Here is a 4,532-nt window from a genome sequence, read left to right as displayed (position 1 = left end):
CCCAGATTAAGCGTCAGACGGGCCTAAAAACAAACCTCCACTGCCGAAATGTGACATGAAACGGCAAGTTTCTATTTGAAAAACCCCTCAACTATTTCAGTCAGTGTAGCATGACAGCGCCAGGCTGGAGCTAAATATGGACTCCACGGGGAAATCAGACAGAAATGAACGGCCCCGTTCCAAGTTTGGAGTGCCTCTTTTCAGCAATATTATCATTACTGTCATATCGAACGTATTTCTTAGTTTTTGATTTCTTTCAGGATCAACACAAAAATTGTGAATATAAACTTTATATTATAGTATGATAAATATTATAGTATAGTATGACAAAATTATACATGGGAAACTCATTTTTTTATCGTTGTAACCTTACATATCTCCCCAGATTTGGTTTATTATGGATGCAAATTTATACAGTGACATATGCAATAGTTTCTGACAGAATTATACACAATTCTTTAAAGGTAACTATGGAGCTAAATACAGGGGAATAAAAACTTTCACAAACCTCTCCAAAGATCTTAGTCTTGCCCGTTTCTTATCTGTAAAGGAGAACGGTTCAATTCCACGTTTAACGTCAAACTTTATGAGATGACATCGCTTCCTGTTTTATCAGTGGACTGGGCTGCAGGACTTTTCTTACTCAGGGGATTTATAGAGAAAACGATTAATATGATGGAGAGGTGTATGCCCAGATAACACTGGGGATGATTAGAAAACCCACCGTGAAGCTTTTAGTAAACAGAGTGATGAAGATCCCACAGGAGGGTCTCATGCTAACTCAAAGTGTATTAAGGACTACTGAGTTAATGACTAGTCAGGATTTTATTTAAGAACAGCTGATGAGATTTAAAGGTCCTTCATGTTGAAATTTTAGAATAAAAATTATGTAAATAACCTGTATACGAGTGCTACCACCACATGACCAGTTTCATATGAAACTGGCCTTACCAGTGATGCTAACATCCCCTTTGTAAACCAATGGCAGGTCATGTGACATCTGAGCGTAAGAGAGGTCATTTTTCCCTTTTACACATTCCTTTTGTGCAGCAGTTACTGAGAACAGACTGCTGCCAACGGAGCTTCCTCTTTCTTCTATTGGATCATTCGGCTGATATGTTTCCAAGCACCAACTACTTCCAGTTGACTTATTCTTCATCTGACAGCATTGTCAGATGGTTGATGATGTAATTTGTGTGATGTGAAAACAGGGTTCCGACTGCAGTTTTGTGAAAATAAACCAATTTTGACAAAAAAAAAAAAACAAACACCTTTTTCTAGCACAAAATTTTTTAGCAAAAAACGAGATTTTTTGAAATTGCTGTAGTTCCATTAAGCAAATTTTATTTTGATATGTAATTTATATGGTCAATGAAAATAGTGTGTGATGGCCACAATAGCAAGAGGTTTAGTGTAGCTTCTTGAAATTTTTGTTCATCATTTTATTATGTAGTTGGTTTTTGCAAACACATGAAAAATGTTGAAATTTGCCAATAAATCACTTTTTTTTTACAGTGGTTGAATAGATTAGGTGCAATCATACACTTTGTCTACCAAATTGAGACAACAACAAAAAAAGCGCCAGGCTTAGTAACACCAAAGCCACTGCCATATTACACTGCACTTAGTACTGCTTTACTACAGACTGGACAGAATTGTGTTTGTGATTTAATGTAATCGGGTTCCTCTGTAGGTTAATATGTGTGAAAAATCTGTGACCTTTATTAAATAAAGAAAATTGGGCTTCTTTAATGTTTATTAAGAGAAGTTAATTAGAGCAAATTAAGGGTCTCTAAACCGATTAGGAAGGCTTTGTTTTATGAACAGTTGTAACCTCTCTTCTTCTGTGTTGATACATGAATAAGAAAATGAGCGACTGGAGCCTGTGGAGCTTCAGTCTGCTAAAAAAACAAAGCCGAACAGACAGAGAAAATCTCAGCATGGTTTCTGTCATCAGCAAACTGAAGGTCCAATAATCCAAGCCAGCAGCTCTGACACCAGTGGCTCTGAATCCCAACACCCAGCACCCGTAGAGGGTCCACACCCTTCCCTCCGTCTCCACGACGGTGGTGTTCTCTGGTTGAGTGGGCAGAGTGTGAATGTGACAGTTCACACCCCCCTCCTCTCCGTACCCTCCACACCAGCGCCGACAGAGAGACATGACACAGCACAGCGCGCGGCCGGCTGTGGACGCCGACCGCACCGTGTTATTTACCGAGACTCGCAGGCTCTGCGGCAGCACGGCTGTGTCCTAGCAACAGCTGCCGACGGCGAGCGGATAAAAAAGAAAACCTGCGATCAAACGGACAGGACAAAGGGTGAAATACATAAACATGTCAGACGTGGGCTTACCAATGAGTTGAGTTATTTCCTAAACATGTGCTGTAATCTGATTACATTTTGAATTTAACTTCTCTGACTAAATTAATTAGTTGGTTTTCAGATTTTCTTCTTCGGTGACCTGGAAGGTGCAGCCGTACCAGAATAACGGCAATTGGAAATAATGGCAGGCATGAAAAAAACAACCTTATAACAGATAATGAGCCATGAACACTGTGTTCTCCGGCTTAATGTGTTTTATTACACAGGTGAAGAAAACTCCTCAGACAGGGCATGATGTAATATTAACTACGACCTTCATTTTTAAGATGGATGCGTCTTCCTGTTTTGTAACTTCCATAATGTCACATGTTCGGCGTACTAAGCTACACCGAGGTCCATGTGTACGCGTACATTTTCATGGTCGTGTACACTTTACTTGGGATCGCACTAAAAATGTAAACAAACTGTTGAGACCCATAAAAGTCAAACTAAAATTTTAATGTTCTTTAGATACTAATTTGTTTTAGTGTCACCGATCTAATCTCTGCTACACGTTTCAAAAATGTAAGGCTCTGAATAAAAACAAGTTTTAATGAGCAACTCTTCCTAATAAAATTACTCAGATTTTAAAGGCTCGACATTGAAGATGGTAAGAAATAAAGGCACTTTTCTTTTTTCTACCTACCATTAGCCGCTCTGCTCCATTTCTCTTCTGCTCCCGGCTCCCACACACAGAGATGTCGGCCGCTCACCTCACACCATTCATCCACCCCATCCTGTTTCAAACTATTCCAATTAACATTGGAGTTAGAAAACTAAATACGATTGAGATATTTGTTACCTTTGACTAAAACAGGCTAAAGACAATCAAAGCAATGTAGCTAGCTTTGATTTCCAAGGCATATCAAGGCAGTTTGTCACGATTCAGTTGAAGTAAAGAAATGAAGGAACTGCAGTCTGACTTTTATTGTTAATGTGTTTCTGTGAAAGTAAATAAAAGGTGTAACATGTCTTTTGGTTGAAGTATTTACTTACTGGAAGGTTTTGTTTCTTGTGCTGTAGAGCTACAACTAGCTAATGTTTTCAGAATAGCTGAGCTCGAGTCATTTGCTGCTGCTGCTCCTACACATTGGACTGAACCATTGTTCTAACAGTGGTGGGGGAACCTAAAAATTCATTCTTTTTTTCTGAGATGAAAGGCGGGTTTATTTTGTTCTTTGTTTTGCCTTTTCTTATTTATATTGTTTAAATAAAAAGGTTTCTTTTATGATTTATTTGGGGGAGGACCAACATACACTTTTCCAAGATTGTGGTTATCCGGACCCCCCCTCCTACATACTTCCTCCCTCTTACCAGGATTTCCTGAGCTCATCGGGAAAAAGTGTTCACCTTAGGACTGGGCAAAATGGCGATTTTAGTCCTTTTTTTTGCTTTCTTTTATAAAAAAGAAATTATAAATGACAGAAAATATTTCCAAAATTGGCTTTTATTTCAATCATGGCCTCTGTGAGTTGTACGATGGAATATCAGGGATAGGCTACAATAATTTTTGTTTAATTAAGAATATCATCATAAAATTATATTTTAAAAAATGTCCTTATGTTTTTTCAGAATTTAAATTTTTCTTCTTTTTTTTTAGTTTCATGCCTCTGATAAGGCACATATCCAGCAGTGAATGGGAAAGTTCACTACATCCAAACTTAGGTGGCAAATGTGTTTCCACAGTAAGCCACCAGTTCCAGATGTAAACACTGCATGATTATTGCCTCAGTCGTTTCATTGATGTCAATTTCTTAATGGAGGGTAGTTTGAAAAACCTTTATCAGACTCTTGTTTGCAATAGCAACAAGAGCACAAATGAAGCCTCCTTTAAAAGCAGTATCTGACTTCCATCAAGTTTCCTAATGAGGCAGTTTACTCAGTGAAGTTGATTTAAATCACACTAATTCTTTAATTAGGAGCCAAAATGACCCTTTAGTAAAAAACCCACCAACAACAAGCAAACAAAAAAAAAAAGTCTTTGCTGCAGATCATCAGCAGTCTGGCAATACTGATAGGTCAGTGTTGTAGGTTTCTAGGCAAAATCCATCAAACCATCTTTACCTCATATTAATTACTGCCATTCGTTATCTTGTTAATGCTCAATATCTTTTTTGATAATTGACCGTTCCTGCCCTGTTCAGGTCCAACTAGGACCATCAAGTTTCCCA

At 38.2% G+C, this 4,532-nt stretch overlaps 1 long non-coding RNA gene across 1 annotated transcript; it reads right to left on the bottom strand.

Annotated features, from left to right (window-relative positions):
• Nucleotides 1-1,738: 1,738 nt before the first annotated feature.
• Nucleotides 1,739-3,418, bottom strand: LOC103156396 (uncharacterized). The gene is made up of 3 exons (XR_478142.2): nt 3,358-3,418; nt 3,008-3,108; nt 1,739-2,292 (listed from the first exon to the last, which is right to left on the bottom strand). It is a non-coding gene; the product is annotated as an uncharacterized LOC103156396 (long non-coding RNA).
• Between the last annotated feature and the right edge of the window lie 1,114 nt (nt 3,419-4,532).

This window comes from Poecilia formosa, unplaced genomic scaffold (assembly GCF_000485575.1).
Source record: "Poecilia formosa unplaced genomic scaffold, Poecilia_formosa-5.1.2 Scaffold479, whole genome shotgun sequence".
NCBI lineage: Eukaryota > Metazoa > Chordata > Actinopteri > Cyprinodontiformes > Poeciliidae > Poecilia > Poecilia formosa.
Note: the sequence above shows the minus strand (reverse complement) of the source record. Positions and strands in the feature narration are given on the sequence as shown.